The sequence below is a fragment of the Neofelis nebulosa genome, chromosome 12 (genome assembly GCF_028018385.1).
Source record: "Neofelis nebulosa isolate mNeoNeb1 chromosome 12, mNeoNeb1.pri, whole genome shotgun sequence".
In the NCBI taxonomy this organism is placed as follows: Eukaryota; Metazoa; Chordata; class Mammalia; order Carnivora; family Felidae; genus Neofelis; species Neofelis nebulosa.
In genome coordinates this window covers 36,837,893-36,853,480 of record NC_080793.1, presented here as the reverse complement: position 1 = coordinate 36,853,480, position 15,588 = coordinate 36,837,893, and the positions used below count along the sequence as shown (strand labels likewise).

At 48.5% G+C, this 15,588-nt stretch overlaps 1 protein-coding gene across 2 annotated transcripts in view; it reads right to left on the bottom strand.

Moving 5' to 3' along the window:
* GNE (glucosamine (UDP-N-acetyl)-2-epimerase/N-acetylmannosamine kinase) overlaps positions 1-1,139 on the bottom strand; it is a 72,845-nt gene extending 71,706 nt beyond the window's left edge. Inside the window, exon 1 of one of the 2 annotated variants that reach the window (XM_058694913.1) lies at positions 977-1,139. The gene's annotated coding sequence lies outside the window, so the exon portion shown is untranslated. The remainder of the gene's footprint in view (positions 1-976) is intronic. The other variant, XM_058694909.1, reaches the window with a different exon arrangement.
* Between the last annotated feature and the right edge of the window lie 14,449 nt (positions 1,140-15,588).

The window sequence follows — 15,588 nt, the reverse complement described above, 5'->3', positions numbered from 1 at the left end:
GAAAAGTCAGCACCCTTGTCCACCTCGGCAGCCCGTGATGGCGCATTGACCCTCCTTCGGCTGTGGCACCGGGGGGGCCTTGTGTGGCTCCTTTTCAAGGCTTTTCCTGACTCATCTTCTGCCCCCCACCCTCCCCACCCCACCCCGGATGAGGGCAGCCAGGGGGCTGTTTTCTGGTCTCTTTCCCTGTCTCCCTGCACTCATCAACTCCCTCAGAGCAGCTCTGGCCGAGCTGCCCTTCCACACAGTGTACCTTCAGCCTTCATGAGACATTTTCTCTCTCATGTTCCATTCTCATGCCCCCTCAGAGCCCAGAACTAAAAATAGAAATGTTGAAAGCCACGTGACAAGGCCTCTGAGAAGGTCATTAGGAAAAACCCGGGGTTTCAGAAAGGAAGCATGATCCACGGGGAGTCAGGTGGTTCAGAAGAACAAGAAGATTCGTAACGAATGAGATATAGCAGACCAGCCGCCTTGCTTTCTGTTGACAGGAAGCAAACTAGTCAGCTGCCTGGGGCACTGTGTAGACAGGGGCCTCTGGTTCCACATGGGTGTCAGTCTGAGCCGGTCAGGATAGACTCACTGTCAGGAGGGAGACCCGGGGGTCAGGTGAGAGTGAAGTAAGACCGTTTACCGTAAAGACTTGTGGGTGGGACTTAGGGAGAAGGAAAAGCCCCTGAGGCACCGTGACCATGTCAGAGTGACCGAGACTCAGGTAAGGTCAGGAAAACAAAGGCCTGAGGAGTGTTCCTGTGACAGCCCGTGGGCAGCCCCCTCCCCTGCTGCTATTCCAGGCTCCTTCAGCACCCCGTAGCCCACCTAGTGCTCTCTGCTGAGACCTGGAGGCCCTTACACGCACTCCTTTTTATCAGACGGTGGCAGAAACCTCTTTCAAAAACATCAGCGGCTTCTCTGCCAGCGGGGAAACAGGTGTCCTGGGGAGGGGTGACAGGTGTTTTCCTAGAGCTGTACTCACGTGTTGCTGGAATGTGAGCCCCAGGTCCTCCCAATGACTTGGGCAGAGCTGCCAGAGTGTAATGAGAGGGTTGGGGCGCCTGGGTGCCTCAGTCCATTGAGTGTCCGACTTCGGCTCAGGTCATGATCTCGCGGTCCGTGAGTTCGAGCCCCGTGTCAGGCTCTGTGCTGACAGCTCGGAGCCTGGAGCCTGCTTCAGATTCTGTGTCTCCCTCTCTCTCTGCCCCTCCCCTGCTCATACTCTGTCTCTCTCTGTCAAAAATAAAATAAACATTAAAAAAAAATTAAAAAAAAAAAAAAAAAGAAGAAGCAGGCGGGCCACCCCGTCCACCCCATTACAGTAGTGGTTCCCAGAGCCAGAGCGGACGGGTCGGCTTCAGGCAAAACTAGGCAGGAACCCACCCCCCAGGCTCTAATTTATTATCAACAGGTGTTTGTTGTGAAGTTGCAGCACCTGTAACACACTGGTCTGGGCCAGTGTGTGTGTGTGTGTGTGTGTGTGTGTGTTGGATGGGGCATATATTGATGAGAGTATAAAATAAAAGACACAGATACAGAGAGGAGGAGCAGAAGATTCAGAGGGCGGGGCTGGGTGAGAACTGAAGCCAGGAGAGCGGAGCCAGGGGAGGCATGAGACCCACAGACGCTCACGGCCTCCGCCAGCAGATCTCATAAGTGTGGGATCTCCCGGCGCTGGCCTGCGTTTTCCAAGAGATGGTGTCCCAGAGGAAGAGGCATCTATCACGTGTAAGACAGAGAGGACTATGGACCAGGGAGGTCGGACACGGACAGGAAGAGTCCATGGCCTGGGAGCAGCAGGGGTAGAACAGGGGCCCCAGCGGTGTTGAGAACACCAGGCGTCATCCCCGCCTTCCCTCGGCCCCCTCATCTCTCTGCTGTTAGAGGGTGGGCCAGAATCGAAATGAATAATTTAAACCTTTTCCCGCCAGATGTTTTTCCTTCTTAATAAACTTTTTTTTTTTAATGAAATACAGAGGCTGGAAAAGAGAAAAATGTAACTGCCTAGCTTTTCAATGTTAGCATTATGCCATTTTGCAGTAAGTCTTGTAATGAGATTAATATCACAGATAATATCACAGAGGGGTCCACCCTTCCTGTTTCTAAGGGGCGACTCCATTTCCTTCAGCTTCTTGTGGGGGGGAGATGTCTTCTGGCAGAGGAGCACACGTCCCTTGGTATTCGAAGGCAGGCACTGAAGTAGACCCTAAATTCGCTCTTTCCTGCTCAGAAGGGGAAGCAGACAGCAGAAGGTGGATATGTGGGAAGATCCGTTGTTAACTGAGGTGTAAAGAAACAGGATGTGTAAATATCTCTACCGTGTCACTAAGAGCTGAGCACTGGCACCGGTTTTACTCATTCATGACTTTAATCTTGCTGGTTATCCGCTCACTCACATATTTATTGCATTTGCACCCTTATTTACAGTATACCCTTTTTTTAAAAAGTTTATTTTTGAGAGAGAAAGAGCAGGGGCAGAGAGAGGGAGAGAGAGAGAATCCCAAGCAGGCTCTACACTGTCCATCTAGAGCCCAACAGAGGGCTCAAACCCACGAACTGTGAGATCATGACTTGAGCCAAAATCAAGAGTTGAATGCTTAACCGATGGAGCCACCCAGGCGTCCCTATGGTGTTCCCTTTTAACCACTGGGGTTCATGAACCATTACTGTAATTTTCCACTTACGTAACATGATCTGCAGATGGGTGTTACCATACTTACTCAAATATTTCCTGCTCATTCACCTGCAAAATTAGGACAATAATACCTCTTTCAGAGATTTGCTGGGGATTAAGTGAGATAATATATGTAAATCACCTAGCGAGGCAATTGGCAATATACACAGTAAATGTTTTTTCCCCTTCTTTTCTAATTGCTCATAAAGCATCTGTTTAAAACTCTGCTTAGAATTCTCAAAGTGTTGCCAATAAGCTCCACAGTTAGAATTTCTGGAAACTACTTCTGGTTCATTAATGGAAATTGTGGCAGATCTTTTCTTCTGATTAACCTGCAGGAATTAACAGTGTTCAAGTATGATGTTTTCAAAAATGTAAAAATCTGACTCCCGGGCAAATATAACATGAACAGGGGTCAAAGATTTTAATCAAACCCATCAGTTCATAAGGGTACCAGCAAGATGTTAAGACTGTTTCCAAGGAGAATGTGAGGAACAGAGAGGCAATGAGGAAAGATAAAATGGTTTTGCTAATACATGCAAAACTAATTAATATCCTAGTGCAATAGAATGTCATGTTTGGGATTATCTTTTCTGCAGAGAACAAATCGCTTGTATCTTTACCAGACAACATTCATTTGTATTGCTATGGATAAGAACTACTTGCATTACTAACAATTTGGGTTTTGTTTTGTTTTGTTTTTTTAGGTTGTTTTTTTTGTGGGTTTTTTTGTTTTGTTTTTAAGAAAGAGAGAGACAGAGAGTAATGGAGTGGGGGAGAGGGGCAGAGAGAGAGAGAGAGAGAGAGAGAGAATCCTAAGCAGGCACCATGCTCAGTGCTCAGCTTAGGGCCCAACTTGGGACTTGATCCCAACCCTGGGATCATGACCTAAGGTAAAATCAAGAGTCAGACACTAAACTGACTGAGCCATTTTTCACAGGTTTGCTTCAATTCCTACAGAGTTGGAAAATAGCTCAACCAACAAGAAATCAGTCAAGCTGCACAAATGTATAGAAACAGAAAATGACAGAGATTCTGGGGTGCCTGGGTGGCTCACATGGTTAAGCGTCCAGTTTCAGTTCAGGTCATGATCTCCCAGTTCATGAGTTCGAGCCCCGCATCAGCCCCGGTGCTGACAGCCTGGAGCCTGCTTTGGATTCTGCATCTCCCTCTCTCTGCCCCTCCCCGGCCCATGCTCTGTCTCTCTCTCTCAAAAATAAATAACCCTTTAAAAAAAATTAAAAAAAAAAAGAAAATGACAGAGATTCCAAGAGGTGGTGATAAGCATTCTTTAAAAAAATTTTTTTTAATGTTTATTTATTTTTTGAGAGAGAGAGAGAGATAGAGCATGAGCATGGGAGGGGCAGAAAGAGAAGGAGACGCAGATTCCAAAGTGGACTCCAGGGTCTGAGCTGTCAGCACAGAGCCCGACATGGAGCTTGAACCCACAAACTGGGAGATCATGACCTGAGTGGAAGTCGGACACTCAACCCACTGAGCCACCCAGGCGCCCCTAAGCATTCTAATGAAAGGAAACCTAGTATGTAATCACTTTTGCCTATTTCCATCTTGGACAGTTTTTCCTAACAAAACCTACACCTAATTTAGGATGTGGCCTGGGAGGGAGTCTTTGCCATTTTCTCACTCTGAACTGTGGGACCCCAAAGTCAGCTGAGAACAGCCTAGACCGAGATAGGCAGGCCCTTGCCATATCCAGCTCCTTATTCCCAGTCACTGACGACAGGAATCCTGCTCTCTCTGGGGCATGATGGGGATTAGAGACAGTGTGCCTGGACAGCCAGTTCCAAAACCCACCATTTTGTTCCTCCAGCTGGTAGCCCAGGGGTTAGCTGTATGTGCAGCTCCATTCTTTAAGACCTCCATCCACTTGCTGCCCCAACAGGCTTCCCATGCCACGCTCCTACTTTGCCCTTGCAAGCCCTCAAGCCAAGCCAGAGAGAATCAATACATCCTGAATTTTGCAAAACTGTGTGGTTTGGCAAACAATTCATCATGTATCACCTTGGAACTATCATGTACTATCTTGTATCATATTTAACTTGTCTACAGTTTTAGAAATTGTTACTTCTTGTGTCTTCAATTAAGTTGTACTTCTTTGATAGCTGAAACTTATTCCCCTCTACCACCACCCAATATTAGATGTTAAATATATATTTAATGGGTCTTAAGTTAGGTGTTTAAACAGGCGTTTAATTAGATGTTAAATAAATATTGGTTGAAGAGATAGAGAGTGTTAGAATAGGGGCACCTGGGTGGCTCATTTGGCCCAGTGTCAACTCTTGATTTCGGCTCATATCATAATCTCCTGAAGCATGAGATTGAGCCCCTTGGCAGGTTCTATGCTGACAGTGTGGAGCCTGCTTGAGATTCTCTCTCTCCCTCTCTCTCTGCCCCTCCCCCCACTCTCTATCTCTCACTCAGAGAAAATAAACACACACACACACACACACACACACACAATGGAGTATTACTCAGCAATCAAAAAGAATGAAATCTAGGGGCGCCTGGGTGGCTCAGTCAGTTAAGTGTCCAACTTCAGCTCAGGTCATGATCTCGTGGTTCGTGAGTTCGAGCCCTGCATCGGGCTCTGCGCCAACAGCTCAGAGCCTGGAGCCTGTTTCGGATTCTGTGTCTCCCTCTCTCTGCCCCTCCCCTGCTCATGTTCTGTCTCTGTCTCTCAAAAATAAATATATTTTTTTAAATGAATGAAATCTTGCCATTTTCAACAACATGGATGGAACTAGAGGGTATTATGCTAAGCAAAATTAGTCAGAGAAAAATATCATATGACTTTACTCATGTGGAATTTAAGATGCAAAACAGATGAACATACGGGAAGGGAAGCAAAAATAATATAAAAACAGGGAGAGGGACAAAACAAAAGAGACTCTTAAACACAGAGAACAAACTGAGGGTTGTTGGAAGGATTGTGGGTGGGGGGAATGGGCTAAATGGGTAAGGGGCACTGAGGAAGACACTTGTTGGGATGAGCACTGGGTGTTATACATACGGCATGAATCACTGGATTCTACTCCTGAAATCATTATTGCACTAGATGCTAACTTGGATGTAAAAACAAACAAACAAACAAACAACAAAAGACTCCCACGTGAAAAACTGGCCTTTAAAAGACTCACTGGACTGTAGCTAACAAAGAAACAGTTATCAATGGGTGCTCAGCACTGCTGCTATCTCCCCAGGGCTCGGCACAGGGAGAGAAGGCCAGAGTGCCCTGTCTTTCCCTGACAAAGGTGGGTTGTTGTTTTTTTTAATTTTTTAAAATGTCATTTATTTATTTTTCAGAGAGAGGGAGAGACAGAGCATGAGTGGGGGAGGGGCAGAGAGAGAGGGAGACACAGAATCCGAAGCAGGCTCCAGGCTCCAAGCTGTCGGCACAGAACCCGACGCGGGGCTCGAACTCACGAACCACGAGATCATGACCTGAGCAGAAGTCGGACACTTAACGGACTGAGCCACCCAGACGCCCCTCCCTGACAGAGGTTTGGTTGCAGACATTACTCAAGATGCTGTCTGAGGGCCTGGCTTCTAAGCTAGGGACTGGCTGCTGTCCTTCAAATCCTCCTGCCTTCTCCCTCCAGCCTGTTCCAACAGTAACCCCCAGTCACTGTTATCTTCCTAGAAGGAGCTCGTCCACACATCAAGGGCCCCAACTTTCGCAGCTGCCACCCAAAGGACAGACCCCACATTAAATCAGTTGTGAAGAAAGCAGAAGCAGACTTCTGCCCTTTGTGAGAGTAGAACTTAAATGTTCTCACAAGAAAGAAATGAAGGAAAAAAGGAAAGGAGGGAGGGAGGGAGGAAGGGAAAGAAAAAGAGAAGACAGGTAAATGTGAGGTAATAATGTGTGTGTTAATTAACTCGATGGTGGGACTCCTTTCACAATGTGAATATATCAACTCATCACGTACATTTAAATATCTTACGATTTTATTTGTCACCTCAATAAAACTGAAAAAAAGAACAGGGCGTGGCCTCGAGTAGGCACCTGACGCTAAATAAAAGGTTATATTCAGGATGAAGTGACAAGGGCTGGAGGTAACTGACAAAAAGGTTCAGATGTAAGGAACACGTTGAAGCAGCATCTCGAGAACTTGGAGGGGAAGGTGCCACACGGCCGATCGTAACACAGAAACATGACATGCACGCGAGGTCCTAGAACTCACGTGGCCAGCATCAGGTAAGAAGCACAGACAGCAGCGTGTCCGTTTGGAGGAGAGGCATTCACTTCATGAGAACAGGAAAGGCCCCTCGCAGAGGACGTGTGGTACCCACGGGGCCTGAAGGGAGGGCAGAGGGTCTCAGGGCCAAAGCAGGGACAGGGAGATGCTTTGTGGAAGCATCTAAGCCTGACCAGAGCTCCTAGAGCCAAGGGTTTACGCAGGATGGTGCTGAGAAGATAGGTTAGGACCGTCCCTATGGCCATCCAGAGGGTTCTGGCTATCAGGGGAGGGAGGACAGATGTCCATCCTTTAGGCCTTCAGGTCAGAACTAAAGCTCTGTCTCTTCTGTATTTCTAACAACCAGCCATAATCCATAGGCTTATGTACAAATTGCTTTCGGATACCAGTATCCTCTTTTTGAACGTGTTTCTAGAAAAAATAAAAAGCAACGTAAGAACACGGTGTTATATCCATTTTAAGAGGGAATTTAATCCAATGATCATGAGCTTGGTGAGACTGGCTTCAGACACCTATCTGTATATTCATCAAGTGATGACTAGTGAATGGGTGAATAAATGAATGGATGAAATATGCAAGGCTGTCTTGATTCCATCAAGGGAATGGAAGCAGGGGACAGAGTATGAGTTGGGGGGGACAGATGAGCCATTCAAAAAGAGGTCTGACTAGTAGACAGCTCTTTAAATCCTTTGCAAAGAAAGTAGAAGCAGACACTTGCCTTTTGTGGGCAAACCTTTGTTCAGCCTCAGAGCAATGTGTGCAGGGGGTAGTGTGACCTTCATTTCCCCTGTGTCCAGTCAAAGAGGCTTTCTGATTCACGTCTGTAGGACACAGAGGCAGTAAACACAAACAAGTATCTGGCTTTGGCAGGGAGAGGTTTGGGGTTGGATCCTTTTCCCCAGTTTTAATAGAGACTATAAAGGGAGATCTTTACCAAACAACATTAAAACATTTTTTGGGGGGCGCCTGGGTGGCTCAGTCGGTTAAGCGTCCGACTTCAGCTCAGGTCACGATCTCGTGGTCCGTGAGTTCGAGCCCCGCGTCGGGCTCTGGGCTGATGGCTCAGAGCCTGGAGCCTGCTTCCGATTCTGTGTCTCCCTCTCTCTCTGTCCCTCCCCCGTTCATGCTCTGTCTCTCTCTGTCCCAAAAATAAAACAAAAACATTAAAAAAACACATTTTTTTTAATGTTTATTTTTGAGAGAGAAAGAGACAGACAGAGACAGAGCGTGAGCAGGGGAGAGGCAGAGAGAGAGAGGGAGACACGAATCTGAAGCAGGCTCCAGGCTCTGAGCTGTCAGCACAGAACCCGACACAGGGCTTGAGTCCACAAACTGCAGGATCATGACCTGAGCTGAAGTCGGACGCTTAACCGACTGAGCCACCCAGGCGCACCATTTACCAAACAACATTTTGAAACACCATCATGTTGGGGTGCACAGGCCGGAGCCCTTGAAGAACAGGCAGGCAAAACCAGATGAGTGCTCTCCTGCCCCACGGTGCATGGGAGCATTTGAAAGTTCTCTTATTGCAGGTCTGACTGGCTGCCCTTTATTTATGGGAACCATTGCAGAGCTAAAGGGAAGCAGAGACAGTCATTGCTTTTCTGGGGGCAACACTCATGGATGACTGGGAAAGCCACAGACCTAGTGGGAAAAAACATTATTTTGAGCACTGGCAGACCTGGATTTTGAGGCTGACATTACCTGCCTACCAGCTGGTTCACTGGGGGATACAACGCCTGCCCCTTGCCGAATGGATCTAAATCTGAAAATGTTAACTCCTAGCCCTGAGGAAAGAGTGCTGAGGAGAGGCTGAAGGGGATGGGGGGCTAAGGACAGGGTGAGAATAAAGGTGGGAGCCTGGCTGCAAGACCCCGGCCAGCACTACCAAAGAGCCTGTTACAGGCAGAAGCCTTGACTTGGGGGCTCCCAGATGTCCACAGATAGAACTGAGAGCATCTGTACAATCAGTAAGGAAGCAATTACACTCTGATTTTCACTAACCTCTAACTACAATTTAGACTTGCCTTCAGTTAAGAATGTAGCCAACAAACCATGGCATTTGCCCCAGCTAGGCTTACGTATGTTTTCACTATCACATGATTGCTGCAGAGACCTTGAAATATCACTTACATTCATTACCTCTTCAATTTTTTTTAATGCTTACTTATTTTTGAGAGAGAGCAAGAAAGAGAGAGAGAGAGAGAGAGAGTGCAAGTGGGGAAGGGGCAGAGAGGGAGACACAGAATCTGAAGCAGGCCCCAGGCTGTCAGCATACAGCCCAATGTGGGGCCTGAACCATTAGATCATGACCTGAGCCAAAGTCGGACGCCCAACCAACTGAGCCACTCATGTGCCCCCATTCATCACTTCTTCAAAAGCATAATCGTTATTAGACCTACTGCTAGATCTTGTCCTTTTTTTTTAAGTTTATTTATTTATTTTGAGAGAGAGAGGAAGAGCACACACGAGCAGGGGAGGGGCAGAGAGAGAATCCCAAGCAGGCTCTGCACTGTCAGCATCAAGCCTGACATGAGGCTGGATCTCATGAAGCATGAGATCGTGACCTGAGCCAAGATCAAGAGCCAGACGCTTAACCTACTGAGCCACCCAGGCGCCCCTAGATTTTGTCCTTCAATGCGTTAATAAAGTAACATTTATTTTCCACATCACAAGTTTGTTTATATTTTGGTAACTATATTTCAATATGGTCAGTTCCCTTCACAGTTATTTTAGCTAGAAACAGCATTCTGAGGGGCACCTGGGTGGCTCAGTCAGTTGAGCCTCCGACTCTTGATTTTGGTTCAGGTCACAATCTCATGGTTGTGAGATTGAGCCCTGCATTGGCCTCCATGTTGATCATTTGATCATGGATCCTGCTTATGGTCCTCTCTCTCTCTCTCTCTCTCTCTCTCTTTGAGAGAGGGGGAAAGAGGGGGAAAGAGTGGTGTTTGTGTGGGTGGTGGTGAGCATGGCGACTTTTTTCCTCCTTTGCCCTCTCCCAACCAGCAGCGCAACAACTCACCTATTTGCTCTTCGGCAAGTAAATGAGATTGGCTCATCCCCTCTCCCCCACTTACATGCTCTCTCTAAAATTAAAATTAATTAATTAATTCTAAGAAACAGCATTCTGAAAAGCAGTCCAGAGTTCGCCAGCCTGCCAAAGGCGTGAGCTCATGGCACACAGAAAGGTTAAGAACTCAGAACAGCAGCCAGCAAAGGGGAGGTTCTGGAAATACAGAAGTGTTTAGTTCCGTTTCAACATCCTTTTCAGAAGACACAAAGCTCTTTGTTGCTCATGCCCTGGAAAGTTGATCAAGGGCCAACAGAGAACAGGATGGAGACGTGGGAGAAAATGGGCGGAGGCCCCCGGAGACATGAAGGAAAGGAAAGTCACGGCTGACATTCCCCACCGCCATCCCCCAACACCACGACGGAGTCTAAGCACCTCAGTTAGAGTGGAAATCAGCAGAGGCTTGGGGCCCCTGGCCCCTTAAGCGTCTCTCACTCTGCGGCATCAGCTGGCTCCTTACAGACTCGGCAACTGTCTGCTTAAAACTCCCAGCTGGCTCCTAACACCTGCCGGCCAGCTGCTCTGCCTATTGAAGAACTCTCAGACTCCAAACCTCTTGCCTCAAGAAGGTCAAGATGGACTTTATGGTCTTTTGTTTGGTGACTCTGCTGCCATTTGGTCACTGAGTGTACGAGCCAAAGTTCAGTGCTAAACACCCACTTGAACTTAATTTCTCTGTTTCATTAAGGAGGCTATTTTAGAGTCTGGCCATGCGTCAAGGACACATTAACTCTGGGGACAGCCCATTTCTCCAAGTCAGTCCCCAGGGATGGAGGGGCATGGCCAGGAGCCAACAGGAAGGGGTTCTGACCAGGGAGGAGAAAGGCTCTGTGGGAACTGGTATGGGTGGCTTAAGCAGCAGCCTCTGGGGATAGCAAAGCTCTAGGCTGTGGAGGGTTATTAGAGTGACTGCCCGGAAATATGTCCCTGGTTAGCCCCAGCTAAGGTGTAGGTAAGGAGAGGTGGGAGTGTGGGAAGGTAATTGCGGTCACCGCAGAGCCTCCAGGTTTCTTATCCGGCAATGCCGAGCTTTCTGCAGGGGCACGGTAAGCAAAGCGTGCTGTTTTTCCTAGGAATCCAGTGCTGTACAGATCAAAAACCAACGACAAACAAAAAACCTAGCCAATCTCATTTACTTGCCAAAGAGCAAATAGGTGAGTTGTTGCGCTGCTGGTTGGGAGAGGGCAAAGGAGGAAAAAAGTCGCCATGCTCACCACCACCCACACAAACACCACTCATGGAAAGAACATGATACTAGCTACTAGGACAGCTGGGTCCCAGCCCTGGCCCTGCCTCTCTCTAACCTCCTGCTTGACTTCCTTTTCCCAGTGGGCCTCGGTTTCCCCATATCAGAAAGTTAACCACTGCTGCTCTTAAACACAAACCCACCCGCAGTCCTGGCTGGACTCCCCCACCCTGGGTGTGGGCAGTCCGAGAAAAGGAGAGAACATTCTACAGGTGCCAACAGCCTCCACGACAGGGGAGCGGCAGCCCCACCCAGCTGGTCTGAGTTGTGTGTTGAAATGAAGAGAAAAGGGATGCAACTGGCCAGTGTGGTGGCTTTTATTCCATTCATTCATGCATGCATGCATGCATGCATTCACTTACTCACTCATTTATTAAGTTCTGTCTTTGGATATGTTTCTAAGAATAAAACGTGTTCATTGTAAAAATTTCAAACACAATGAAAATCTAAAATCGCTGCAAGTGTTTTCCCAGAACTGCCTCCCAGGAGAAACAATTTACTGTCTTGTATTTATTGTACGCACTTTTTTATTCCTTTATCTTCCTTTTCTTTTCTCTCTCTCTCTCTTTTTTTTTTTTTTTTTTTTGGTCCTTGTAGCATACAAGCACATTTTATTTGAGCAGTGTAAAAGTGTTTGGATTAAAACATCAGAGCCTTCCTTCCCTTCCACTCCTTTCAACCCTGAATTCCACTCCCCTCTGCAGACAGTCACGGTTAATATTCTGGTTCTGATCCTTCTAGATACTCAAGTGCAGGTAGCTTGCTACCCCAACACCTGCTATCCAGCCCTGGCCAGTGAGAAGTCACTGTTGCCAGTGCAGCCCTGTTCAGTCTCCCGTACCCTCTGCCTCCCCACTTCTCCGGTAGGCATCAGATGTCATCCCTTCTGTCCCCCGACGTCCAGGGGCACAGCTTCAGGGGAGGGGAAAGCATCTCTCCTCCCCACTGGGTGATGGAGAGGGGAGGGGAGGCCTTGGCACTCCACAGGCTGGCTGGGAGTGAGCACTGATGCCAGCAAAGAGTGTTTCATGATGTCTTAGCATGATCCACATATGTGGTGCAGTCCTTCCCTTGGGATGTAGGGGAACTAAGCATCCATTGTGTATGTAGTCTTGGCCTTTGGGGTCTCAGCTGAAACATAGACACAAAGAATCCCGCCTTAATATCCAGTCACAGATGCCATCGTTTATTTATTTCATGATGGACATTGGGTTGTTTTGTGTGTGTGCTGACAAGCTACCTCAGGCAGGTTTTTAAATTAGCTGCTGATGCTTGCTTGCTTTCTTTCTTTTCTTTCTTTCTTTCTTTAACATTTATTTATTTATTTATTATTATTTTTTTTAATTTTTTTTCAATGTTTTTTATTTATTTTTGGGACAGAGAGACACAGAGCATGAACGGGGGAGGGGCAGAGAGAGAGGGAGACACAGAATTGGAAACAGGCTCCAGGCTCCGAGCTGTCAGCACAGAGCCCGACGCGGGGCTCGAACTCACAGACGCGAGATCGTGACCTGGCTGAAGTCGGCCGCTTAACCGACTGCGCCACCCAGGCGCCCTATTTATTTATTTTTGAGAGATAGAGATGCAGCATGGGCAGGGGAGGGGGAGACACAGAATCCGAAGCAGGCTCCAGGCTCCGAGCTGTCAGCACAGAGCCCGACATGGGGCTCGAACTCACAAACCGTGAGATCGTGACCTGAGCCAAAGTCGGCCGCTTAACCGACTGAGCCACCCAGGCGCCCCATTAGCTGCTGATTCTTATAAACATTTGTCATTTTGGCCTCCCCACACCATCTAACCCCCTGCCCTGCTTCTCAAGTTGGGAGAAGCTTACCACTGGACACACCCAATGTATGCCATGGGGCCACAACAGCGTCACATTCATTTCAAAGTTCTGGCGAAAAAGGGATGTAACATAATGATTCAGTACTTAATACAAGAGAGATAAGTCAGGAGATGTCAAGAACATTTCTCCTTTGCAGTGAGCTGTTTAGGACTTTGGTGCCAGACCTCCAGGAGATGCACAGCCATCCTCCTCTGCAGCCAGGGGCATCTTTCCATGCACCGCTCTGGTAGCCAGCCTCCAAGACAGCCCCCAGTGATCCTGGCCTCCCAGCATCCACACCCTTGAGGATCCCCCCTTCCACATTGTGCCAGGGACATCTATGCCACTCATGTCACCATCCTCTTCTTTCTCCTTCAATTCCTAAATCCTGGAGGTGGCACACGCATGGGCACAGGGGATAAATGACATTATACAAAATGGCTGCTCCTCTGCCCCCCTAGCTAAGGTCATGATGAGTGGAGTGCATAACCCAGGAGCGGTATTTTCTTTGTGGACCAGCAACAGGTAGCAAACCTCTGTGTGCTCAGTCAGGGGCTTACAGCAGCAGGTGAGTTGCTGCGAAACGAGTTTTGAGCCTACTTCTGCCGGTTGCCGACTTCATTTTCTCCGCAGGCCTGTTGTCCAAACCCCTACAGCAGTTTATCGTGCAATTCAGAGTGGATTGAGAACCCTCATTGAAATGGTTGCTTGGAACCTGAGTTTCCCGCCACATCGCTGTGCAATGCGATTCTGGGGCATTCCCTCCAGCGTGGACTTTGGCTCCAGGTTGGGTGTGGGCGGTGGATTCCTAGAAGAGTCATGAAAGCCAGCCCGGGGTGGGCACAAGCAAGGCCCTTTCTAGACAAACGCTGGACCCTGGGTAGGCAAGGAGCCGATGGCATTTGGGTTCCGCGCACAGGCCAGGTCTTCCTCCTGATTGCGGTCTCCACCTGTATTGGGCGTGTGGGGTGTGGCTCTCGCCCTGCCTGGGATAATGGTGACCTGAAGTCATTCATTACCCAAATCCAGGAAGGGCAGTTCACTGTACCGCAACTGGTACAGTCATGGCAGCCTCTCTCTGGCACGTGTCAGCAAAAGAGCGTGTTTATTTTCTACCATCCAGAGCCACGTGGAACCTGGCCCAGATCTGGGAGAAGGTGCAGTTGGCTCTGCAGCCAGCCCTGAGGAGACTTCCTGATGAGGCCTCCTGAAGTCCGCCTTTTCTTAGCTGACACGATTGAATGTTTCTAACACTCAGTGGCCGGAGCTTCTCTCTGGTGCTCCAGACCTGGGTACTGGGTATCCATCCGCCCCTGTGTGTTCACCTCAGAGGGTGTCTAAAGGCCAGGTCCTCATCTTTTACACACACTCTCCTCTCCTGTCCTCATTTTTGTCAAAACCTGCTCCTGCTGCAAGATTCATTCCTTGGGCGATTGTTCCCTCCAGCCGCCTAACCATTCAAGCTGAGGAGTCGTTCTCCATTCCTCCTCTCAAGAAACCTTTCTTGAACCACTACCCAGTGCCAGACTCTGTGCCAGGCCCTAAAGGTAAAGACAGGCATCAGAACAGGGTCTAGATGCTCAGAGGCCAGTGGGGAACCCACAAGAACGAGTGTGACACATCGGGTTGTTCAGGAGGAGGAGTGGAGTGTCTAACCCAGCGCACAGGGATCAGGAAAGGTTTCCTGTAAGAGGTGATGCCTGCATTGAGTCAGGAGAGAAGAGAGTGGAGGAGAGGAGGCGTCTTGAGCGTTGAGACTGGAACCATGATTAGGAGCCAGCTTAGGAGGGCTTTTGTTGGAGAGTAAGACTGGACTTAGTTCTGCAGGCAATGGAGAGCCATTTGAGGGTTTGGGACTTCGTGGGGGAGGTGGGTGGTGAAGGAAATCCGATTTGCATTTTGAATGGCTCACACTGGAAGCTGTGGAGAGGTTTGAATAAGAGGGTGGGTGGGAGGGACGCAAAGCTGGAAGCAAGATCTTGAGAAGGCAGATGACGGAAACTGAACCAGGGGAGACGGGGGAGGAGGAAGGGGAGACAAAGGAACAACTGATTAAATTTGGGGGAGATGGGAGATGAGTGAGTTAAAATGACTTCTCGGTTCTGGCTGGGGTGTTTGGGTGGTTGGTGGGGCCAGCAATGGAAACAGAGAACACAGAAGGAGAAACAAGCCTGGGGGGGAAATGTGATGAGTTTATATTTGGAGGCACTGAGTTTGAGTGCCTGAGGGATATTAGGGAGGGGAGGTCAGCAGGAAGCTGGAACACAGGCAGAAGCTCTGCGGGGGAGAAGCTGGGATAAGAGATGTGAATCTGTGAGTCACGAGAACCGAGAGACAACCGCTGAATCAACAGGAGGAATGTGTGCAGGGAGAGTGTGCAGAGTAGGGAAACCAGAGGGTGAAGACCATCCTAGGGAGCCTGGAAAGGAAAGGGGTGGGCCAAAGAAAAGAAACTAAGAGAGCCGGGAGAGGAGAGATACCAAGGGAAGTAAGAAGGTCGGAGTGGGAAGAGCATCACAAAAGCCAAAGGCACACAGCTCTAAGAAATGAGCGGTG